This window comes from Macaca mulatta, chromosome 1, assembly GCF_049350105.2.
Source record: "Macaca mulatta isolate MMU2019108-1 chromosome 1, T2T-MMU8v2.0, whole genome shotgun sequence".
In the NCBI taxonomy this organism is placed as follows: domain Eukaryota; kingdom Metazoa; phylum Chordata; class Mammalia; order Primates; family Cercopithecidae; genus Macaca; species Macaca mulatta.
This window is the reverse complement of record NC_133406.1, coordinates 231853556-231879361: the sequence shown is the minus strand read 5'-3', so window position 1 is coordinate 231879361 and position 25806 is coordinate 231853556. Positions and strand designations below refer to the sequence as shown.

Below are 25806 nucleotides of genomic sequence, written 5' to 3'. Positions count from 1 at the left end.
ACATCAACCTATATCTGCCTCCCCACTAACTGGACAGGCACCTGCACCTTAGTCTTCCTAAGTCCCAACATTAACATTGCCCCAGGAAATCAGACCCTATCAGTACCTCTCAAAGCTCAAGTCCGTCAGTGCAGAGCCATACAACTAATACCCCTACTTATAGGGTTAGGAATGGCTACTGCTATAGGAACCAGAATAGCTAGTTTATCTACTTCATTATCCTACTACCACATACTCTCAAAAGATTTCTCAGACAGTTTGCAAGAAATAGCGAAATCTATCCTTACTCTACAATCCCAAATAAACTCTTTGGCAGCAGTGACTCTCCAGAACTGCCGAGGCCTCAATCTCCTCACTGCTGAGAAAGGAGGACTCTCACCTTCTTAGGGGAAGAGTGTTGTTTTTACGCTAACCAGTCAGGGATAGTATGAGATGCTGCCTGGCGTTTACAGGAAAAAGCTTCTGAAATCAGACAACGCTTTTCAAACTCTTAAACCAATCTCTGGTGTTGGGCAACATGGCTTCTCCCCTTTCTGGGTCCCATGGCAGCCATCTTGCTATTACTCACCTTCGGGCCCTGTATTTTTAACCTCCTTGTCAAATTTGTTTCCTCTAGGATCGAGGCCATCAAGCTACAGATGGTCTTACAAATGGAACTCCAAATAAGTTCAACTAAAAACTTCTACCGAGGACACCTGGACTGACCCGCTGGCCCTTTCACTGGCCTGAAGAGTTGCCCTCTGGAGGACACTACAACTGCAGGGCCCCTTCTTTGCCCCTATCCAGCAGGAAGTAGCTAGAGCAGTCATCACCCAATTTCCAACAGCAATTGGGGTGTCCTGTTTAGAGGGGGGATTGAGAGGTGAAGCAAGCTGGGCTTCTGGGTCAGTGGTGACTTGGAGAACTTTTCCATCTAGCTGGAGGATTATAAATGCACCAATCAACACTCTGTCTAGCTAAAGGATTGTAAATGCACCAATCAGCACTCTGTAAAAATGCACCAATCAGCGCTCTGTGTCTAGCTAAAGGATTGTAAATGCACCAATCAGCGCTCTGTGTCTAGCTAAAGGATTGTAAATGCACCAATCAGCACTCTGTAAAATAGACCAATCAGCAGGATGTAGATGGGGTCAAATAAGGGAATAAAAGCTGGCCACTCAAGCCAGCAGCGGCAACCAGCTTGGGTCTTCTTCCTCACTGTGGAAGCTTTGTTCTTTCACTCTTCACAATAAATCTTGCTGCTGCTCACTCTTTGGGTCTGCACTACTTTTCTGAGCTGTAACACTTAATGTGAGGGTCTGTGGCTTCATTCCTGAAGTCAGTGAGACCACGAACCCACCAGGAGGAACAAATAATTCCGGATGCGCCACCTTTAAGAGCTGTAACACTCACTGCGAAGGTCTGCGGCTTTATTCCTGAAGTCAGCGAGACCATGAACCCACCGGAAGGAAGAAACTCGGGACACATCTGAACATCTGAAGGAATAAACTCCAGCGAGACCAAGAACCCACCGGAAAGAATAAATTCTGGACATGCCATTTTTTTTTTCTTTGAGACGGGGTCTCCGTGGCACAGTCTTAGCTCACTGCAGCCTCAACCTCCTGCACTCAAGAGATCCTCCTGCCACAGTCTCCTGAGTAGCTGGCACACAGCCATGCCCCACCAATTTTTTTTGTAGAGATATGGGTCTCACTATGCTGCCTACACTGGTCTCGAACTCCTGGGCTCAAGCAGTCCTCCCAAAGTGCTGGGATTATAGATGTGAGCCACTATTCTTGGCCTCTTTTCTTCTTTTATCCCTCCACATATGTCTTTTTTTTTTTTTTTTCCTGAGATGAAGTCTCACTCTTGTCCCCCAGACTGGAGTGCAATGGTGAGATCTTGGCTCACTGCAACCTCCATCTCCCGGATTCAAGCGATTATCTTGCCTTGCCCCCACAAGTAGCTGGGATTAGAGGCGCCCACCACCATGCCTGGCTAATTTTTGTATTTTTAGTAGAGACGGGGTTTCACCATGTTGGACAGGCTGGTCTAGAACTCCTGACCTCAGGTGATCCACCAGCCTCAGCCTCCCAAAGTGCTGGGATCATAGGCGTGAGCCACCGTGCCTGGCTGTAGTGTTTTTTTTTTTTTTTTTGACGGAATCTCACTCTGCTGCCCAGGCTGGAATGCAGTGGTGCTATCTCGGCTCACTGCAACCTCTGCCTCCCCAGTTCCAGTGATTTTGTGCCTCAGCCTCCAGAGGCTGCTGTGATTACTACAGGCACACACACTACAGGCACACACCACCACGCCCGGCTAATTTTTGTATTTTTAGTAGAGACGGGGTTCACCATGTTGCCCAGGTTTGTCTCAAACTCCTAGCCCCAGGTGATCTGCCTGCCTTGGCCTCCCAAAGTGCTGGGATTACAGGCATGAGCCACTGAGCCCGGCCTCTATATAAGCCCTAAGTTCTAACTGCTCCTCTGAGTTACTCATTGCTGAGTTTCCCTTGCATGTGATTCATGAGTTTCCAGGAAAGGGGTGGGTAATTTCCAGAATGAGGGTTCCTCCCTTTTTAGACTATATAGGTAAACTTCTGGGCCAGGCATGGTGGCTCACGCCTGTAATCTCAGCACTTTGGAAGGCCAAGACTGGCAGATCACTTGAGGTCAGGAGTTTGAGGCCAGCCTGGCCAACATGGAGAAACCCTGTCTCTATGAAAAATACAAAAATCAGCTGGGTGTGACAATGCACTCCTGTAGTCCCAGCTACTCAGGAGGTTGAGGCGGGAGAACCCGGAGGCAGAGGTTGTGGTGAGCCAAGATTGTGCCACTGCACTCCCACCTGGGTGACAGAGCAAGACCCTGTCTCAATAAAATAAAGTAAAATAAAATAAATGAAGAAGGAAATAGACTACATAGGCTAACTTCTGGATGTGGCTGTGGCATTTATAAACTGTCATGGCGCTGATGAGAGTGTCTTTTAGCATGGTAATGCATTATAATTAATGTATAATGAGTAGGGAGGACTACTAGAGGTCACTTTCATTGCCATCTTGGTTTGGCTGCTTTGGGCTGACTTTTTTTTTTTTTTTTTTTTTTTTTGAGACAGAGTCTCACTCTGTCACCCAGGCTGGAGTGCAGTGGCACAATCTCGGCTCACTGCAACCTCCACCTCCCAGGTTCAAGTAATTCTCCTGCCTCAGCCTCCTGAGTAGCTGGGATACAGGCGCACGCCACCATGCCCTGCTAATTTTTGTATTTTTAGTAGAGACAGGGTTTCACCATGTTGATCAGGCTGGTCTTGACCTCCTGACCTTGTGGTCTGCCTGCCTTGGCCTCCCAAAGTGCTGGGATTACAGGCGTGAGCCACTGCACCTGGCCTGGGCTGACTTCTTGACCACATCCTATTTTATCGGCAGGGTCTTTATGACCTGTATCTCATGATATCAATCCTGCAGACCTCATCTCTCTCTCTCTCTTTTTTTTTTTTTTTTTGAGACAGAGTCTCACTTTGTCACCCAGGCTGGAGTGCAATGACACCATCTTGGCTCTCTGCAACCTCCGCCTCCCAGGTTCAAGCAATTCTCCTGCCTCAGCCTCCCAAGTAGCTGGGATTACAGGTGTGCACCACCATGCCTGGCTAATTTTTATTTTATTTTATTTTATTATTATTTTTTAAGATGGAGTTTTGCTCTTGTCACCCAGGCTGGAGTGCAATGGCAGGATCTCAGCTCACTGCAACCTCTGCCTCCTGGGTTCAAGTGATTCTCCTGCCTCAACCTCCCAAGTAGCTAGGACTACAGACACTTGTCATCACACTGGCTAATTTTTGTATTTTCAGTAGAGATGGGGTTTTACCATGTTGGCCAGGCTGGTCTGGAACTCCTGACCTCAAATGATTCATCCACCTGGGCCTCCCAAAGCACTGGGATTACAAACATGAGCCACCGCGCCTAGCCTCCAAGTAATTTTTGTATTTTTAGTAAAGACGGAGTTTCACCATATTGGCCAGGCTGGTGTTGAACTTCTGGCCTCAAAGTGATCCACCCACATCAGTCTCCCACAGTGTTGGGATTACAGGCGTGAGCCATTCTACCCAGCCAAAGAGTTCCGCTTTCATGTACTTACTGTAAATCTTACCCTTAAGTGAAAGCCTCAACATTACTGAAACACATACTTACCACAAATCCTGCCCTTATGCAAATTCCCTAAGCTATATAAGCCCTGGGTCTTGGGGTGTAACATTGCAGGGATCCACCATGTCATCCGGAGGCTGCCTGAGACATGGTTTCTGTTTGTAAGTCCCTATTAAATGTTTCCTTCTGATCACTGTGTTGGTCAGCCTCTTTCTTTGGCCTCTCAGCTCCCTGGGCCTTTAGGGGTGGGTTTGCATAGACCTGCTCACCACAGTACAGTGCTTCATACTTTTTTTTTTTTTTTGAGATGGGGTCTCACTGTGTCGCCCAGGTTAGAGTGCAGTGGTGCCATCTCAGCTCACTGCAGCCTCCGCCTTCTCAGTTCAAGCAATTCTCCCACCTCAGCCTCCCAAGTAGCTGGGATGACAGGGGTGCACCACCACACCCGGCTAATTTTTGCATTTTTAGTATAGATGGGGTTTCACCATGTTGGCTAGGCTGGTTTTGTTTTTTGTTTTTTGTTTTTTGTTTTTTTTTGAGATGGAGTCTTGCTCATCGCCCAGGCTGGAGTGCAGTGGCACCATCTCGGCTCACTGCAAGCTCCACCTCCCGGGTACACGCCATTCTCTGGTCTCAGCCTCCCGAGTAGCTGGGACCACAGGCGCCCACCACCACGCCTGGCTAATTTTTTGTATTTTTAGCAGAGACGGGGTTTCACCGTGTTAGCCAGGATGGTCTCGATCTCCTGACCTCGTGATCCGCCCGCCTCGGCCTCCCAAAGTGCTGGGATTACAGGCGTGAGCCATCGCGCCCGGCCGGCTAGGCTGGTTTTGAACTCCTGACCTCAGGTAATCCACCGGCCTTGGCCTGCCAAAGTCCTGGGACTACAGGCATGAGCCACCGCGCCCGGCCTTAGTACATTTTTTGTTGAATGGATGAAGTGCCTCTCCGTAATGGATGTTTGGGTTCAATTTTCTGGCTCCCTCAAACCCGCCTTCTGAGTCTCAGACCCTCTCCTTGTCCGTACCTATCCATGCGGAGATCGGAGGTGTGGTGTTGCGATCCATACATACTGGTTTGCATCCGCGGTTCCCGGTTCCTAACTCCCACAGTCCTATGATAATGTTGGAGCACTTGAGGCCTTAGGAAACAGAACCTCTCCTCTGAACTTCTCCTGTCCCTCTTTCACCGGTCCAACCAGGATTCTAATCTGATGTGGGTCCAAAGACCCTCATTCCAGAGAGGGTCCTGCCCCATACCCTAGAGCAAGCCTGTTCAACCCGCAGCCCAGGATGGCTTTGAATGCAGCCCAACAGATATTCATAAACTTTCTTACAACATTGTGAGACTGTTTTGCAATTTTTTTAAAAGACCTTCAGCTATCATTAGTGCTAGAGTACTATGTGTGGCCCAAGGCAATTCTTCTTGTTCCAGTGTGGCCCAAGAAGTCAAAAGATTGGTCAGCCCTGCCCTAGAGGAAGGAGTGCTCAGACAGAGGCCAAGAAAAGTCTGAACAGACAGGCCTTGCAGGGGTTTAGATCATGGGCTTTTTGCCCAATCACATTTCTACACAATTATCAGTCGTGCCCGTGTAATGAAGCCTCCATAAAAAAGCCAAGAGGACTGGGTTTGGAGAGGTTCTAGATAGCTGAATACATGGAGGTTCCTGGAGGGTGGTGAGACCAGGGAGAGCATGGAAACTCTGCCTCCCCTAAACCCCACCCTATGCATCGCTTCATCTGTATCCCTTGTGAATCCTTTATAATAAACTACTAAACATAAGTAAGTGTTTTCTTGAGTTCTGTGAGCCATTCCAACATATTCATCAAACCCAGGCTGGGCACTGTGCCTCACCCTGTAATCCCAGCACTTTGGCAGGCCAAGGCGGATGGATTACTTGAGGTCAGGAGTTCGAGACCAGCCTGGCCAACATGGTGAAACCCCGTCTCTACTAAAAATACAAAAATTAGCTGGGCATGGTGACACACACCTGTAATCCCAGCTACTCGGGAGGCTGAGGCAGGAGAATCGCTTGAACCCGGGAGGCAGAGGTTGCAGTAAGCCGAGATCCCCCAACTGCATTCCAGCCTGGGAGACAGAGTGAGACTCCATCAGAAACAAAACAAAACAAAACAAAACGCCAAAGAGGCGGTCGTGGGAACCCCAAATTGAAGCCAGTGAGTCAGAAGCTCTAGAGGCTCAGACTTGTGACTGGTATTGGGGGAGATAGTCTTGCGGACTGAGCCCTCAACCCCTGGAATCTGATGCTATCTCCAGGTAGATAGTGTTGAAATTGAATTGCAGGATACCCGGCTGGTGTCCACCCCCATACATTTGGTCACAGAAGTCTTCTTCTGTGTTGATTGTTGTGGTGTGAGAATAGAGGAAAAACATAGTTTGGATAGAGTTTTTTTCTGACACAGATGGTGATCTTCAGGACTCCACCTGCACCCATGAGATTGTGAAGAAGTGGACCCAGCCTTCACAGGCGTCCAAGTTACCTTCCCCATGGAGACTTGTTTTACAGATCGCAAAAGACATCTGCATTTTTGTATGGCTCCAGCAGGATCTCTCTGCTCTACGAGGATTAATGAGCCAGTCACATCTCTCCCCAGCTTCCTGGACCAATGGCGCAAACCTAGTTCAGAAACCCAGCAAGCTGCCTGAGGCAGCATTAGCCAGGCATCTGTGGTATGCAAGTTTTGGCACTGGTTTGTTATTTGGATGTTCTTCTCCTTCAGGCAGAAATTTACAAAGCACTCATGCTCCAAGTACCATGGCAGAGAGAGGTGAAGCAAATTGTGAAAACTTCAACCTCAGTATTGAGTTTCTCCTTGACTTGTGTTGAAGCCAATGATGGCAAGGGATGTGGATGACCTGGATGTTTTCTCTTGGGATCCACCCTCTCACAGGTGTTCCTCTAAGCATTTTGCAGGATGAGAAGTTGAAAAGGGAGGGGAGAGATCCCCTCCCCTCCCCTTCCCTCCCCTCCCATCTCCTTTCCTTTCCTCACAGGGTCCTGCTCTGTTGCTCAGGCTGGAGTGCAGTGGTGTGATCTTGGCTCACTGCAACCTCCACCTCCTGGGCTCAAGTAATCATCTCACCTTAACCATCTGAGGAGCTGGGACTAAAGGCACGTACCACTATACCTGGCTAATTTTTATATATTTTTTTGGTAGAGACGGAGTTTTGCCATGTTGTCCAAGCAGGTCTTCAACTCCTGGGCTCAAGCAATCTGCCTACTTCGGCCTTACAAAGTGGGTACTGATTTCTCTGCAGCTTATGGACACACCTTCAATGGGGGCACCAGTGGAGGCACTTTAGCTTGTAATCTCCATCAACATCTCCCACAAGACACCTCCCCAAACTTGATCTGGTTTGGGGAGTCACTCCTGTCTGGAGGAAAACATCTCGAATTTAGCCCTCGAGATTACACATATTAAGTTCAACTAAGTACGAACTCAAGATATATTAAATACAATTTCCAAACACACCAGCCATCATGAGTGAGAATCAGCAGAAACTATGAATGACAGACTTAGGCCACTTCAGGTTTTTGGAGTGATCAGATACAGATTATTTTATTTATTTATTTATTTATTTATTTATTTATTTATTTATTCATTTGAGATGGAGTCTCGTTCTGTTGCCCAGGCTGGAGGGCAGTGGTGCGATCTCGGCTCACTGCAACCACTGTGATTCTCCTGCCTCAGCCTCCCAAGTAGCTGGGATGACAAGCGTGCAACAGCATGCCTGGCTAATTTTTGTATTTTTAGTTGAGATGGGGTTTTGCCGTGTTAGCCAGGCTGGTCTCGAACTCCTGACCTCAGATGATCCACCTGCCTTGGCCTCCCAAAGTGCTGGGATTACAGGCATGAGCCATCCCGCCCGGCCAGATACAGATTATTTAGTTGTAAAGCAACTGTTCTGGGTCTTTCTTTTCTTCCTTCCTTTCCTTTCCCTTTCTTTCTCTTTCTCTTTCTCTTCCTCCCTCCCTCCCTCCCTTTCTCCCTCCCTCCCTCCCTTCCTTCCTTCCTTCTTTTTTTGTTCTTCTTTTGAGATGGAGTCTTGTTCTGTTGCCTAGGCTGGAGTGCAGTGCCACGATCCAGGCTTACTGCAGCCTTCACCTCCTGGGTTCAAGTGATTCTCCCACCTCAGCCTCTCGAGTAGCTGGGATAACAGGCACCCACCACCACGCCCAGCTAATTGTTGTATTTTTAGTAGAAACAGCATTTTGCCATGTTGGCCAGGCTGGTCTCAAACTCCTAACCTCAAGTGATCCTCCTACCTTGGCCTCCCAAAGTGCTGGGATTGCAGGCGTGAGCCATTACGCCTGGCCCTGGGTGTCTCTTTCGATCTCATTGCTCCTCTGAGCCTCCTATACAGAGATTCTGGCGCTACTGCACACCATGTGTTTGTGTCCTCTACGTTAAACTTATTTTTCCTGGCTAATGTGGTCCAGACATGTTGGAAGGGATTCTAAAGTAATAATCCTGTGACCACGTGACTGTCAGAATAATTCTTTTCTAAAGAAAAGGATCTTCATTACATGCCTACCCATCTCTGTCACTACCTTTAATACCACCTCAGATATCTCTTTTCATTTCCTGCAACCCTTATTGCTTCCATGGTATCAGGCCCCTTGACATTTCATCATACTAGTTTTTTTCCATTTTGTAGCTGACTGTCTCACCAGTCACTCCTGTGTGGAGGAAAACATCCCCAGTTTAGCCCTTGAGATTACACTTATTAAGTTCAACTAAGCACAGACTCATGATACACAATTTCCAAACACACAAGGAAGCCAGCCTTGATAAGTGAGAAACTATGAACAACAGACTTAGACCTTTTTAGGGTTTTGGAGAAATCAAATACAGATTATTAAATAACTACTCATGGATTTTTTTGGGGGGGATGTTTTTTGATTTCTTTTTTTTTTTTGAGATGGAATCTTGCTCTGTCGCCCAGGCTGGAGTGCGGTGGCGTGATCTCAGCTCACTGCAACTTCCATCTCCTGGATTCAAGTGATTCTCCTGTCTCAGCCTCCTGAGTAGCCGGGATTACAGGTGCCCACCACCATGCCAGGCTAATTTTTGTATTTTTAGTAGAGACAGGGTTTCAACATGTTGGCCAGACTGTTCTCGAACTCCTGACCTCAAGTGATCCACGAGCCTCGGCCTCCCAAAGTGCTGGGAATACAGGCGTGAGCCACCGTGCCCGGCCCTGATTTCTATTTTTAATAGAGACGGGGTCTTGCTATTTTGCCCAGGCTGGTCTTCAACTCCTGAGCTCAGGCAATCCTTCTGCCTTGGTCTCCCAAAGTGCTGGGATTACAGGTGTGAGCCACTGTGCCCAGCCAAAATTTTTTAAAAATGAGTTTAAAAATGAGCAATAAGAAGGGATCTTTTTATTTTTATTTTTATTTTTTGAGATGGAGTCTCGCTCTATGGCCCAGGCTGGAGTGCAGTGGCCGGATCTCAGCTCACTGGAAGCTCCGCCTCCCGGGTTCCCGCCATTCTCCTGCCTCAGCCTCCCAAGTAGCTGGGACTACAGGCACCCGCCACCACGCCTGGCTAGTTTTTTGTATTTTTTTAGTAGAGACGGGGTTTCACCATGTTAGCCAGGATGGTCTTGATCTCCTGACCTCATGATCCGCCCGTCTCGGCCTCCCAAAGTGCTGGGATTACCGGCTTGAGCCACCGCGCCCGGCCAAGAAGAGACTTTTAAAAATGATCATGCGTTCTCTGATGCAGAACCAGGGCTGAGCTCACACTAAAGGCCTTTCCACACTTACCACATTCATAAGGTTTCTCACAATGGGTTCTTCGATGCCTAAAAAGGCTTGTACTCCAAACGAAGCTTTGCCCATATCCTTCACAGTTTTGAGGGCTCCTTTTAAAGACGTTCTGATCTTTTTCATTTAATTTATGCCCAAATTCACAGAATTCTCTGCCTTCAGAATCCTGTAGAACGTTCTCTCTGAGACTGCTAGACTCTTCTGTCAGTGGTTCAAGTTTTGCTGTAATTCCCTCCTCTGACGCTGGCTTTCCAATCTTGGTCTTGTTCTCACCATCTCGACTTGGTCACTGGATTGCTGTGGAGCCTCACACCGGGCGAACCTGCCATCGCCCTGTCTGCTCCTACGGCACAATCAGGAGCTGTGCTATGTGCTCTCCTGGCTCTGCTTTCCAGGAAACAGAAGTAGATGTAACACTTTGAATTTCTGCATTGTGATCTGAATCAATGACTCCTGTTTGTACTTCTACTCCTTTTAAATTTAAACTAGACCTACCTAGAAGTAATCCTACTGTCCCCACTGGCATCATCTGACTGGAGACAGCAACATTCTTTAACAGTCCCATTACAAAAGGAGAACCTGGTCCATATTGATTAATAGCTCGCTTAAATTCTTTGAGTAATTTAAAAGAAAAAGGCTCAAATGTAGCAATAATATTTCCCTGTTGATCTGGGGGATGTATTCTAATACGGAACTGCCAAGCCTCTATATCACCCTCTCTTCTAGCTTGCTGAATTCCTGCCTGAATAGAACTGAGAGCGGTTGCTTGAGGCACTGCTCGAACTGTCACTGGGGCAACTATAGTGTCCTCCGGAAAAGAAAGATCTGGAGGGTCAGGCCACTCTTTTTCTTCAAAATAAGGAGGGGGTACAGAAGGGTAGGGATGAACCCCTTCCGCCTTTGCCGCTTTAGCTTGCAAACAAACCTGCTTTGTCACCTCTTCTGTTACTTCATTATACTTTCCTTCCTCCTTATCATCAGCGTGAAAAGGTTCCAAGATGGAACGAAGCAGAGCCCACACTTGTCCCATTGTTACCCTGATGCTTCCAAGCTTCCCTTCTTACTCACCACAGGGATTGCTTAAGAGTACTCAGGTGTCCTCCAGCTTAGTTCCACGTTCTCCAACTGTTGCTCCAGCGACCCTTTGACCTGGGTTTGAGCCCCCACGTTGGGTGCCACTTCCCAAGACCAGCTCAGTCGTGGAGACCCTAACCCAGTGGCGCTAGAGGAATTAAAGACACACACAGAAATACAGAGTGTGGAGTGGGAAATCAGGGGGCTGACAGCCTTCAGAGCTGAGAGCCCCGACCAGAGTTTGACTCACATGTTTATTGACAGCAAGTCAGTGATAAGCATTATTTCTATAGATTATAGATTAACTAAAAGTATTCCTTGCGGGAACCAAAGGGATGGGCTGAAACAAAGGGATGGGCTCTGGCTAGTTATCTGCAGCAGGAACACGTCATTAAGTCACAGATTGCTCATGCTATTGTTTGTGGTTTAGGAATGCCTTTAAGCAGTTTTCTGTCCTGGGTGGGCCAGGTGTTCCTTGCCCTCATTTCAGTAAACTCACGACCTTCAGTGTGGGCATCATGGCCATCATGAACATGTCACGGTGCTGCAGAGATTTTGTTTATGGCCAGTTTCGGGGCCAGTTTATGGCCAGATTTGGGGGCCTGTTCCCAGCACTCTGTCTCCTGGGTTCAAGCAATTCTTCAGCCTCAGCCTCCTGAGTAGCTGGGACAATAGGTGTGCACTACCATGCCTGGCTAATTTTTAAATTTTTTTGTAGAGACAAGATCTCGCTCTGTTGCTCAGGCTGGTCTCGAACTCCTGACCTCGTTATGCCCCCTCCTCAGCCTCCCAAAGTGCTGGGATTACAGGCATGAACCACCACACTTTTTATTTTCTGTGGAGACCAGGGTCTCACTGTGTTGCCCAGAAATTGTTATATATCAAACACATCCACAAACTTCTTACTAAATACTTATGTTAATTATAAGAATTTGCAGATCATTTGGTTTTGTTGTTTTTTCTTTGAAACAGAGTCTTGCTCGTTGCCCAGGCTGGAGTGCAGTGGCACAATCTCAGTTCACTGCAACCTCCACCTCTTGGGTTCAAATGATTCTCCTGCCTCAGACTCCCGAGGAGCTGGGATTACAGGTGTACACCCCATGCCTGGCTAATTTTTGTATTTTTAGTAGAGACAGGGGTTTCTCCATGTTGACAAGGCTGGGTCTCGAACTCCTGACCTCAAGGGATGTACTCATCTTGGTCTCCCTAAGAGCTGGGATAACAGGCGTGAGCCACCGTGCCTGGCCTAATCCTCTGAATTTCTTAACCTCTCATGGTTTTTCTCTTTGTCTCTCTGCACTGCATTCTGGCTAACTTTTTCTTTTTTTTTTTTTTTTTTTTTTTTTGAGACGGAGTCTCGCTCTGTCGCCCAGGCTGGAGTGCATTGGCCGGATCTCAGCTCACTGCAAGCTCCGCCTCCCGGGTTCACGCCATTCTCCTGCCTCAGCCTTCCGAGTAGCTGGGACTACAGGCGCCTGCCACCTCGCCCGGCTAAGTTTTTGTATTTTTAGTAGAGACGGGGTTTCACTGTGTTAGCCAGGATGGTCTCGATCTCCTGACCTCGTGATCCGCCCGTCTCGGCCTCCCAAAGTGCTGGGATTACAGGCTTGAGCCACCGCGCCTGGCCCTGGCTAACTTTTTCAGTCAGTCTTTCTGGAGGCCAATCCTGTTTTCAACTGGGTCTAATAATCTGCTTTTTAACTGAAGGGGTGGCCTACCCCTCCACATCTGTTTCTCGTTAGGTGGAACGAGAGACTTGAGAAAAGAAATGAGACACAGAGACAAAGTATAGAGAAAGAAGAAGTGGGCCCGGGGGACCGGCGCTCAGCATACAGAGGACCCGCGCCAGCATGGATCTCTGAGTTCCCTTAGTATTTATTGATAATTATCTTTACCATCTTAGACAAAGGGAAGTGAGAGGATAATAGGATCATCATAGGGAGAAGGTCAGCAGTAAGACATGTGAATAAAGATCTCTGTGACATAAGTTTAAGGAAAAGTGCTGTGCCTCGATATGCATAGGCAAACATCTCCATAAACCTTTTTAGTGCATAAAGAGCAGCATTGCACTAGCAAATTCCACCTTTCACCCTAAGGTGGTTTTCTCCTTTCTCAGTAAACAGAATATACAATCGGGTTTTACACCGAGATGTTCCATTGCCCAGGGACGGGCAGGAGACAGACGCTTTTCTCTATCTCAACTGCCAACAACCGCCAAGAGGCCTTCTACCATCTTACACTAGTCCTCCTCAGCACAGACCCTTCATGGGTGTCAGGCTAGGGGACGATCAGGTCTTTCCCTTCCCACGAGGCCATATTTCAGACTATCACATGGGGAGAAACCTTGGACAACACCTAGCTTTCCTAGGCAGAGGTCCCTGCGACCTTTGGCAGTGTACGTGTCCCTGGGTACTTGAGATTAAGAGAATGGTGATGACTTTTCACCAGCAAGCTGCCTTCAGGCACTTGTTTAACAAAGCACACCCTGGCCGGGCGCGGTGGCTCAAGCCTGTAATCCCAGCACTTTGGGAGGCCGAGACGGGCGGATCACGAGGTCAGGAGATCGAGACCATCCTGGCTAACACAGTGAAACCCCGTCTCTACTAAAAAATACAAAAAACTAGCCGGGCGAGGTGGCGGGCACCTGTAGTCCCAGCTACTCGGGAGGCTGAGGCAGGAGAATGGCGTAGACCCGGGAGGCGGAGCTTGCAGTGAGCTGAGATCCGGCCACTGCACTCCAGCCTGGGCGACAGAGCGAGACTCCGTCTCCAAAAAAAAAAAAAAAAAAACAACAAAGCACACCCTGCACAGCCCAAAATCCTTTAAACCTTGAGTCACCACAGCACATGTCTCTTGCAAGGACAAGGTTGGGGGCAGGGTCACAGATTAACAGCATCTCAAATACAGAACAAAATGGAGTCTCTTATGTCTACTTCTTTCTATATAGACACAGTAACAAACTGATCTTTCTTTCTTTTCCCCACATTAACCCATTCATTTTCATTTCTAAAAGTGATGTTTAGTTCTTGTTTTAAAATCAACATGCTCTGGCCAGGCACAGCGGTTCATGCCTGTAACCCTGGCAATTTGGGAGGATGAGGCAAGCGGATCGCTTGAGGCCAGGAGTTGGAGACCAGCCTGGCCAACATAGTGAAACCCCATCTTTTCTAAAAATACATAATTTAGCTGGTGTGGTGGCACATGCCTGTAATCCTGGGATCCAAGTGTCCCGGGATCACTTATGCCTGGGCTGTTGAGGCCAAAAACAAAACAAAACAAAACAAAAAAAACTTGAGGTCAATCTGACTTTTTCTCTTGCGCCCCACATTCACTTCCTCAGTAATTCTTCTTGACTCTACCTTCAAAAGATACATCTTTCTGTGACAATCATGTCGCACTGCACTCCAGCCTGGATGACACAGACCCTGTCTCAAAAAAAAAAGTGGGGGAGGGAGGGGAAATATGAATATGCATATTTGTGTGTTTATTCACATATTTAAGGAGAAGCAAGCAGCGGTCACAGAAGCATCGTTCCTAACTTGTCTCATTCTTGCTGCTCCCTTCTTCTGCTTACTTGGGATCACCCCTAAGTAAGCCACTTCTCCTAAGTTCTTGCTGCCTTCTGGTCTCCAGAGTTCCTACACTAAGACATTCATCCTGTCCAAAGCCTGCTCCTTTCCCTGTCTTTTCCATCTCAGTAAATGGGCAGCTCCAGACTTCCAATTGCTCAGGTCAAAAACCTTGAGGTCAGGCTGGGTGCAGTGGCTCAAGCCTGTAATCCCAGCACTTTGGGAGGCTGAGGCCGGTGGATCAATTGGGGTCAGGAGTTCATGACCAGCCTGGCCAACATGGTGAAACCCCATCTCTACTAAAAATACAAAAAACTTAGCTGGGCATGGTGGCCCATACCTGTAATCCCAGCTACTGGAGAGGCTGAGGCATGAGAATCACTTGAACCCCGGAGGCGGAGGTTGCAGTGAGCTGAGATGGCGCCCCTGCACTCCAGCCTGGGTGACAGAGCGAGACTGTGTCTCAAAAACAAAACAAAACAAAACAAAACCAAAAAAATTTGAGGTCAACCTGACTTTTTCTCTTGCACCCCACATTCACTTCCTCAGTAATTCTTCTTGACTCTACCTTCAAAAGATACATCCTTCTGCTTTCAGCTCAAAGGAGTCCAAGGTGCGACTTTCTTCAGTCATCCTGAATCTGAGTTCATCTGACACCAGCCGCCTCCACCATGCTGTCAAAGTTTGACCCCAGTGAGATCAAAGTCACATACCTGAGGTGCACTGGGGTAAAGTCGGTGCCAGGTCTGCGTTGCTTCCCAAGATCGGCCCCCTGGGTCTGTCTCCAAAAAAGGTTGGTGATGACGTTACCAAGGCAACCAGTAACTGGAAGGGCCTGCGGATTGCAGTGAAACTGACCATTCGGAACAGACGGGCCCAGATTGAGGTGCTACCTTCTGCCTCTGCCCTGATCATCAAAGTCCTCAAGGAACCACCAAGAGACAGAGAGAAACAGAAAAACATAAAACACCGTGGAACTACCACTTTTGATGAGATCGTCAACATTGCTCGACAGATGCGGCCCTGATCTTTAGCCAGAGAATGCTTTGGAACCGTTGAAGAGATCCTGGGGACTGCCCAGCCTGTGGGCTGCAAAGCTGATGGCCGCCACCCTCCTGACATCATAGATGACATCAACAGTGGTGCGGTGGAATGCCCAGCTAATTAAGAAGCACAAAGGAAAATATTTCTTTTTTTTTTTTAATTTTTTTTTTTTTTGAGACGGAGTCTCGCTCTGTCACCCAGGCTGGAGTGCAGTGGCCGGATCTCAGCTCACTGCAAGCTCCGCCTCCCGGGTTCACGCCATTCTCCGGCCTCAGCCTCCCGAGTAGCTGGGACTACAGGCGCCCGCCACCTCGCCCGGCTAGTTTTTTGTATTTCTTAATAGAGACGGGGTTTCACCGTGTTAGCCAGGATGGTTTCGATCTCCTGACCTCGTGATCCGCCCGTCTCGGCCTCCCAAAGTGCTGGGATTACAGGCTTGAGCCACCGCGCCCGGCCGAAAATATTTCAATAAAGGATCGTTTAACAGGCTAGGCTCAGTGGCTCAGGCCTGTAATCCCAGCACTTTGGGAGGCCAAGGTGAGGTCAGGAGTTCTAAACCAGCCTGGCCAACATGGTAAAACCCTGTCTCTACTAAAAATACAAAAATTAGCTGGGCGTGGTGGTGCATGCCTGTAGTCCTAGCTACTTGGGAGGCTAAGACATGAGAACCACTTGAACCCGGAGGCAGAGGTTGCAGTGAGCTGAGATTTGAGCTGAGATTGTGCCATTGCACTCCAGCCTGGAGTGAGACTCTGTCTCAAAAAAAAAAAAAAAAAAAAAAAAGGATTTTTTTAACAACTAAAAAGAAGAAAAGATAAAAAAATATATATATATAGGCTCCAGGCTTCAGACACATTTCTCTAGGTGCTTCTCACCGTTTCCGGTGCTGCTCACGTGTGCTGGGTCTGCATTACCTCTTGCTTGTGTCAGCATGATCGCTTGCTAACTTACCACCCTCCTTCTGTCCTGGGCCCCCATAGCTTGTTCTGTGCACAGATTGCCCAGCTTAGTGACACCATCAGATCACTGTCTTCTTCTGCTCAAAATCTGCCAATAACTTCCGGAGAAAATCCAAGCATCCTACCATGTCGATAAGGCCCTCCAGCATCTGCACCTCCAGTCACATTCTGACCTAATTTCTTCTTCTTATCTTCTCATTGTCTCTAATGTTGACATATTTGAGGAACAGGAGAAAGGGCAGTGTGGCTGGACCAAGTAAGTGAGTGAGTGGGAGAGAGGTACAGGGAAGGGTTACACACGGAAGCATGTCTTGTGGACCTCCCTCTGAGAAAGAACTGGCCATTCAGCTGGTGAGTACAGTTAACTGGTGGCCTACAGGTTTTCATCTTTCTTTGTCTTGTTTTTTTGAGACAGGATCTCACTCTGTACCCTGCAGTGGTACAATCGTGTCTAACTGCAACCTCTATCTACTGGGCTCAAGCGATCCTCCTGCCTCAGCCTCCTGAGTAGCTAGGATTACAGGCACATGCCACCATATTTGGTTAATTTTTTTTTTTTTTTTTTTGAGACGGAGTCTCACGCTGTTGCCCAGGCTGGAGTGCAGTGGCGCGATCTCGGCTCACTGCAAGCTCCGCCTCCCGGGTTCCCGCCATTCTCCTGCCTCAGCCTCCTGAGTGGCTGGGACTACAGGCGCCCGCCACCGCGCCCGGCTAATTTTTTGTATTTTTAGTAGAGACGGGGTTTCACTGTGGTCTCGATCTCCTGACCTTGTGATCCGCCCGCCTCGGCCTCCCAAAGTGCTGGGATTACAGGCTTGAGCCACCGCGCCCGGCTATTTGGTTAATTTTTAAGAAGTTTTTTTTTTTTTTTGGTGGAGAAAGAAAAAAAAATGTTGCCCAGGCTGGTCTGAAATTCCAGGGCTCAAACAATCTTCATGCCTTGGCCTCCTAAAGTGCTGGGATTGCAGACGTGAGCCACTGCACCCACCAGGCCTCGAGTTTTTGAGCCAAGGCCATGCTCTGTCGGGGCAGCTCCGAGACAGTGACTAAGTGTGCTGGGGTACCAGGCCTGGTCATCTCTGCCCAACGGGCTGTCCTGATGGCCCCTATTTGCTCCAAAGCTTCCCATTGGGTTAGCCAAGATGGTTCTGCATCATCATCTGAGACTCTCCCTGATAAATCCCACTCCCTCCAGCTGCTACCCCCAATACACCCTTTTATTTTAATAGTTTTTGGGGAACAGGTGGTTTTTTGGTTACATGGATAAATTCTTTAATGGTGATTTCTGAGATTTTGGTACCCGCGTCACCCAGGCAGCCCACATCATACCCAACGTGAAGTCCCAATACACCTTTTTTTCTTTTTTTTTTTTTTTAAGACGGAGTCTTGCTCTATTGCCCAGGCTGGAGTGCAGTGGTGTGATCTTGGCTCACTGCAACCTCCACCTCCTGGTCCAAGCGATTCTCCTGCCTCAGCCTCCCGAGTAGCTGGGACTACAAGAGAGCACCACCACGCCCAGCTAATTTTTGTATTTTTGGTAGAGATCGGGTTTCATCATGTTGGCCAGGCTGGTCTCGAACTCTTGACCTCGTGATCCACCCACCTCGGCCTCCCAAAGTGCTGGGATTACAGGTGTGAGCCACCACTCCCTGCTCCAATACACTCTTGCATTCCTAAGTCCACCTGAGTGCTCACTTCCTGGAGGACCCCACTGACTCAACCATCTGGAGAGGAGAGGTGGACGGGTATTGGATCCTATAGGACCTTGTGGGCCATGGTGAGGGGTTTGAATTCTGTTCTGGTTCTAATGGGAAACCACTGCATAGTTTTAAGGAGAGAAGGGCAATGGGTTCGGTTTTTTTTTTTTTTTTTTTTTTTTTTTTTTTTTTTTTTTTTGAGACAGAGTCTCGCTCTGTCTGTCCCCCAGGCTGGAGTGCAGTGGTTCGATCTCTGCTCACTGCAACCTCTGCCTCCTGGGTTCAAGTGAGTCTCCTGTTTCTCTTTCCTGTGTAGCTGGGATTACAGGCATGCACCACCATGCCTGGCCTGGATTCACCTTTAGAATGCTTTCCCTGGACTGTAGAAAATAGGAGTGAACACAAGAACCTGGTGGTGATCTTTCAGGAGAAAGATCCTGCTTGGACTAGAGTTGCAGCAGCTAAAGTGCGAAGCGATGGTTGGATTCAGGACATGTGTTTGGAGGGAGAGCCAGCAGGCTTACTGATGCGTGGGATGACTAGTATGAGCTACTGGTGGTAGCATTTGCTGAGATGGGGAAGAGGAGGAGGGGAATGGAGCTGGAGAATGAGGACGGGTGGCAGGTTGGAGATGCCTGGTAGACCTCAGGGGAGGCTGAGAAGGTGGTTGGGATTACAAGTCTTGGAAGTGGGAGAAGAGGTCAGGCTGGAGACAGACATCTGGGAGGTGATATTTAAAGCAGCAGAGCTGGCTGAGACTGAGGAGAGAATGTGCCACCATTGAGCACAGAAGGAAATGGGCGATTTCCTCATCGATACTCTATTATGGTACATGCAAAATACTGAGTGTATTTCAACAATTAAAACAATGAGGTTGGACAAGTGTGGTGGGGGAGGTGGGGGAGGTGCGGCAGGGATCACTTTCATTCAGCAGTTCGAGACCAACCTGGGCAACCTGGCAAAACTCCGTCTCTACAAAAATACAAAACTTAGCCGGGTGGGCTTGGTGTCCTGCCTGTGGTCCCAGCTACTCTGGAGGCCGAGGTGGGAGGATCGTTTGAACCCAGGAGGAAGAGGTTGTAGTGAGCTGAGATCACACCACTGCACTCCAGCCTGGATGTCAGAGCCAGACTCTGTCTCAAAACAAAACAAAACAAAACAAAACAAAACAAAACACAGCACCAATGAGGTTGATCTACAGTACAACATGGAAAAGTGTCCATCATACAGAAAGTGAAAAAATCAAACCTCTGAACCATGTGTGTAATAACCCAACTGCGTGTGCGCGTGACTTTGTGCATCTGGAGTCTACAGAAGGGCATGGCCACGTCAACAGCGGTTCCCTCTGCAGAGGGAGCTGGAGGAAGGACAGGAAATGGAGGGATTTGCTTTTGCCTCTCTACACATTGCTTGGATATTTTATTTATTCCTTCATTTTATCTCACTTCATTTTGCTTTGTTTTTTACAAAAGGCATGTATTCCTTGTAGTGTACAATTTCCGGAGCCCACACCTGTTTGCCTGTAGCTGGGACTCAGATCAGATACAGTCAAGGGTGGCCAGGCAAGAGGCAGTGACATCCTGTGTTCCCTGGGGCACATCCCAGAAGGGGACCATGGGGAGCAGGAAGGTGGGGACTGAGCCGCTAGTGGTACATCCGGGTTTTCCTCTTCAGTTCCTCCCTCCTCCGCCTATGAACCACAATCTAGGCAGACCCCCTACAGAGGCCGGGAGGGTCCACTCTTCTTTCCCTTTTTCAAGGGGAAGGGTTTGTTTTGGGAGGAGTTCTCTCGTTAGGCAGAGTGGTCCCAGGGCTCCGGAGGTAAATACAAGCACTCCACTCTCTTCAGTCTCTTTTTACATTGTCTTTCCCAGTGGGGTGTTAAGGGCTGGCCAGGGCATGCTTCCAAAAGTTCCTTTGATTATTTGGAAAAAGCCTTACATAATTCAACCCCAAGGACTCGAGAGGTGAATCGAGTGTTCAGGAATCAAGTGGACAGTGGCCGAACAGAAAGTTCCAATTTTGTGAATAGTGTTGTTTTGATTAATTAACCATCTCCGTCTCCCGGTGAGGGGTCTCTAAAGACTGGGTGGTAAAAAAAGCAAACAAAAAATAACAAAAACCTCCCAAAACTGAGCAGTAATGTCTCTGCCTGTCCTGGAGGGCCCCTCGGGTAGGTTTTACATGAGCTCGGGTGTCTTGAGTGAGTCCACAATCTGGGAGGCAGGCAGTGCCAACTCAGAGGACCATAGTGGGTGGGAGGCTGGGTCGGGGTGACCCTCAGGGGACCCTGGTCCACCGGTTGGCCAACTTTGTTGTCATCTCTGAGGTTCGGTTGATTGAAAGTGGCCCAAAGACACAGGGTGATTAAGGTCTCTAGAAGGTTCTTGCTATTCTCACTGAGTATTTTAAAACTACATTTTATCAGGTGGGAAACTCCTCAGAAATCATCCCAGTGTTCTTCTTTCTTCTTCTTCTTTTTTTTTTTTTTTTTTGAGACTGAGTCTCGCTCTGTCACCCAGGCTAAAGTCCAGGGGCGTGATCTCGGCTCACTGCAACCTCCGTCTCCCAGGTTCAAATGATTCTCCTACCTCAGCCTCCTGAGTAGCTGGGACTACAGGTGTGCGCCACCACACCTGGCTAATTTTTGTATGTTTACAAAAATTAAATGGGGTTACAAAAATTAAATGGGGTTTCACCACGTTGGCCAGGCTGGTCTCGACCTCCTGGCCTCAAGTGATCTGCCATCCTTGGCCTTCCAAAGTGCTGGGATTACAGGTGTGAGCCACCGTGCCCGGCCATCCCAGTGTTATTCTTATTGATTGCTCTGTGTGTGTGTGTGTTGGGGTGGGTGGGTGTGGGTGTGTTTTCTTTTCTTTAAAAAGTTTCTAAAATTTGAATCAGAGTCTTGCTCTGTTGTCCAGGCTGTAGTGCAGTGGCATAATCATGGCTCATGGCAGCCTCAAACTCTTGGCCTCAAGCAATCCTCCCATCAGTCTCCCCCAATCCTGGAATTTAACAGGTTGGCCAAGAGCAGTGAGCCATTGCACCCAGCTGTGTGCATGTTTTCTAAAAAGTGCAGATAACTTACTCCCTGGTTTGTTTTCTTAGTGAGCTCATATTGTCTACCTTCTAAAGACCAAAGCGTCAGGACTGCAGAGCCCCATTCTGGCTTTGGCAAACACGTGGAGTGAGATTGGTTTCCACCTGAGAAATAAACCTGGTTTCCCTCCGGGCATGCTCCTCTCCTGCGTGTTACCTACGTGGTAGGGAGATGGTGTTGCAGACTGCAGAGGCTCACCCCCTAGAGGGAGAACTTCCTAAACTAAGCTGAGTCCTGGTGTCCTGTGTTCCCTTGAAACACTCTACAGAGGCTGCCTTGGGGTGTCTCTCTCAGAAAAGACTCCTCCAGGCAGTGAGGAAGGCAGGACCTGGCAGAGGGAGAACCCAGTGTTGCTGGAACTGAGGCCGATTCTGCAATGAAGCTCTGGTCCCAAATTGAGACATGAGGTCTGGGCCTTTGCATCCCTGTTTCTTTTTACTTTTACTTTTACTTTTCTTTTTTCTTTTTCTTTTTGAAATGGAGTCTCACTCAGTCGCCCAGGCTGGAGTGCAGTGGCTTGATCTCAGCACACTGCAACCTCTGCCACCCGGGTTCAAGTGATTCTCCTGACTCAAGCCTCCCGAGTAGCTGGGATTGCAGGCGCGGGCCACCATGCCTGGCTATTTTTTGTATTTTTAGTAGAGACAGGGTTTCACCATGTTGGCCAGGATGGTCTCGGTCTCTTGACCTCGTGATCCACCCACCTTGGCCTCCCAAAGTGCTGGGATTACAGGCGTGAGTCACTGCGCCCGGCTTTTTTTTTTTCTTCTTTCTTTCTTTTGAGACGGAGTTTCGCTCTTGTTGCCCAGGCTGGAGTGCAATGGCTCCATCGCGGCTCGCTGCAACCTCTGCCTCCCAGGTTCGAGCGATTCTCCTGCCTCAGTCTCCTGAGTAGCTGGGATTACAGGCATGCGCCACCACACCCGGCTAATTTTGTGTTTTTAGTTTCTCCATGTTGTATTTTTAGTAGAGACGGGGTTTCTCCATGTTGGTCAGGCTGGTCTCCAACTCCTGACCTCAGGTGATCCACCCACCTTGGTCTCCCAAAGTGCTGGGATTACAAGCATGAGCCACCAGGCCCAGCTCTTTTTACTTTTCAAAACCATTGCTACTTGAAAATTAAAATGACATCCGGGCTCACTGGATTCGCTCATACAAAGGCAGGGGCATCTAGACCGTAGACAGTAATCTGTGCTGGTTCAATGGCCTTGAACACTACTCATTTCATCAATGAAAAAATCATTCTTAGATCTCATTGTGCTAATTAACAAACCATCTGGTATGGATTGGAGATAGAGCTAGAGTGGCTTTTGTTGAGTCTTTCAAATGTAGGTTCTAATCACCCCTGGAATTTTGCGCTCCCAATTCCGCAGCACTGACTGCCCCTAGAAAGCAGATTAAAGCTAAGTGACACATACAGCTCGTGCTGAAGGGTTTTGAAGTAAATTACAGGCACCATAACACCCTTTTCAAGCTCTGAGCTCTTGAGAAGACCACTGAGCTCAAAGTTAGTCCAACAAATAATGTTCATCACACACAGCATCTTCTGTTTAAGAAGGCAGGACATTGGCCGGGTACAGTGGTTCATACCTATAGTCCTAGGACTTTGGGAGGCTGAGGCTGGCAGATCACTTGAAGTCAGTAGTTCCAGATCAGCCTGGCCCACATGGTGAAACCCTGTCTTTACTAAAAATACAAAAAATTAGCCAGGCATGACGGTGTGTGCCTATAGTCTCAGCTACTCGGGAGGCTGAGGCATTAGAATTGCTTAAACCCGGGAGGCGGACATTGCAGTGAGCCGAGATCATGCCACTGCCCTCCAGCCTGGGCAGCAGAGCGAGACTGTATCAAAACAATCAAGTAAAAATGGTTGTTATCAACATGGTGGGTAACATATAAACCAAACAAGCCAGGAAATTGAGCACTCAGTTTTAGAAAATTTTTCATCCAAAATGGTTAACAGATTTATAATGAGAGTTTAAAGGGGTCATCTCGAGTTTTCTAGAACGTTCATTTATGCCAAGCAGCTCCTTCTCCACTGATGTCAAAGATATTTTACTGTAGACGGCACCAAATATACCCCTTCATTATTTTCTCCTTTTAAAGAAAACAGGACAAATTAGTGACCTGGAAGGTCTGGATAAAAAACACATCAGAGAAATCATTGTTTTGAGAGTTCTTTTCAGCTTAATTAATTCACATTGGCTGCTCAAATTCATTTTAGGTCTGGAGGCGATTTTCAAACAAAATGTTATGACAGAGATCATAACAAAGATTTGGAGCAAAGATTTCTGTTTGCTGAGCTGTCACTCAAGCTAAACAGATAGCAACAGGGAATCTTTAGGCAAATTAACTTTCCCCTGAATGGGTTCTTTTATCCCGTCCATCTGCATTCATTCCCGTGGGTACTTGGAGACCGAGCTAACAAGTCAGATATACATAATAAAGAAAATTGCCCAAGGGAAAAAAAAATCAACTGTTCATTTGGGAAAATGTGGTGCTAGTCTAAATAAAATTCTCTATTAATTTCAAGGGATCTAAAAATCTATCACCAGTTCTTCAAAAAGTTAAACAGACTTATCCTATGGCTTAGCAGTTACATTCCTAGGTATGCACCCCGAAGAACCAAAAACAGGTAGTCAAACAAATACTTGCACACAAATGTTCATTGAAACACTATTCTCAGCAGCCAAAAAGTGGAAATTACTCAAAATTCCATCAACAGATGAATGGGTAAACAAAATGTGGTGAAGACGTATACAACAGAATATCATCCAGCCATGAAAACAAATTAACTACTGATGTGTGATATAATGTAGATGAACCTCAGAAACATGACGCTAAGTGTTAGAAGCCAGACAAAGGTCATGATCCCATTTATATGAAATTGATGAATGATCCCATTTATATGAAATATTCAGAATAGGTGAATTTATCAAGACAGAAAGCAGATTAGTGGTTGTCAAGGGATGGCGAGGGGGGAATTAGGAATGACTGCTAATGAGTACGGTATTTTATTTGGGGTAATGAAAATGTTTTGGAACAAGATAGAGGAGCTGGTACACAGCATCTGTGAATGTACTAAATGTCACTGAAGTGTACTTTTAAAAAAGGTTAATGGCCGGGCGTGGTGACTCATGTCTGTAATCCCAGCACTTTGGGAGGCTGAGGTGAGAGGATCACCTGAGGTCAGGAGTTGGAGACCAGCCTGGCCAACATGGTGAAACTCCATCTCTGCTAAAAATACAAAAAAATTAGCCAAGTGTGGTGGCAGGTGCCTGTAATCCCAGCTACTCAGGAGACTGAGGCAGGAGAATCACTTGAACCCAGGAGGCAGAGGTTGCAGTGACCTGAGATCTTGCCATTGCACTCCAGCCTGGGCAACAACAGTGACACTCTGTCTCAAAAAAAAAAAAAAATGGTTAATGTGTCCAGGCACAGTAGGTCAAACCTGTAATCTCAGCATGTTGGGAGGCCAAGGTGGCAGGATCGCTTGAGCCCAGGAGTTCAAGACCAGCCTGGCCCACAGGATGAAACCCTGTCTCTACTAAAAATACAAAAATTAGCCGGGCATCGTGGCACACGCCTGTAGTCCCAGCTACTTGGGAAGGTGGGGCAGGAGAATCACTTGAACCTGGGTGGCAGAGGTTGCAGTGAGCTGAGATTGCACCATTGCACTCCAGCCTGGGATACAGAGCGAGACTATGTCTCAAAAAGAAGAAGAAGAAAAAAAAGAAAGTCCTGGCATGGTGGCTCACGCTTGTAATCCCAGCACTTTCGTAGGTCAAGGCAGGCAGATCACGAGGTTAGCAGTCTGAGACCATCCTGGCCAACATGGTGAAACCCCGTCTCTACTAAAAATACAAAAATTAGCTGGGTGTGGTGGCGTGTGCCTGTAATCCCAGCTACTCGGGAGGCCAAGGCAGGAGAATCACTTGAACCAGGGAGTTGGAGGTTGCAGTGAGCCGAGATCGCACCACTGCACTCCAGCCTGGCGACAGAGTGAGACTCTGTCTCAAGAAAAAAAAAAAAAAAAAAAAAAGGGGGCTCATGCCTGTAATCGTAGCACTTTAGGAAGCTGAGACGGGAGGATTGCTTGAGCCCAGTAGTTCAAGATCAGCCTGGGCAACATAGCAAGACCCTGTCTCTATAAAACAGGAAAAAAAAAAAGGTTAATGTTATATTAGATTACTTTAATTTTACCCCAATACAAGTTTGTAAACAAATCAAGTTCTCTGTAAACAAGTATTTGATGGTCTGGAAAATGGGAGTTCCTCAATATCCAAACAACCATTTCTGGGCAGCTTCCTGACCATCCGGTAGGTTTCTTGGTCCAGCCCTGAGTCTCCTTGGCAATGCAGCAGGGAGACACCAGGCTCATTCCTCTTTCCTTGTGGTCTTGTATCTTTCCATCCCTCAGCCCTCCACAGACCCAGCTGTTTG

General features: G+C 47.8%; 1 long non-coding RNA gene and 1 pseudogene across 1 annotated transcript; one reads left to right on the top strand and one right to left on the bottom strand.

Moving 5' to 3' along the window:
* LOC722141 (large ribosomal subunit protein uL11 pseudogene) overlaps nt 1–15854 on the top strand; it is a 29186-nt pseudogene extending 13332 nt beyond the window's left edge.
* Nucleotides 15855–21154: 5300 nt separating this feature from the next.
* Nucleotides 21155–24783, bottom strand: LOC144336625 (uncharacterized). Its single transcript, XR_013408606.1, has 2 exons — nt 23207–24783; nt 21155–21865 (listed from the first exon to the last, which is right to left on the bottom strand). It is a non-coding gene; the product is annotated as an uncharacterized LOC144336625 (long non-coding RNA).
* Between the last annotated feature and the right edge of the window lie 1023 nt (nt 24784–25806).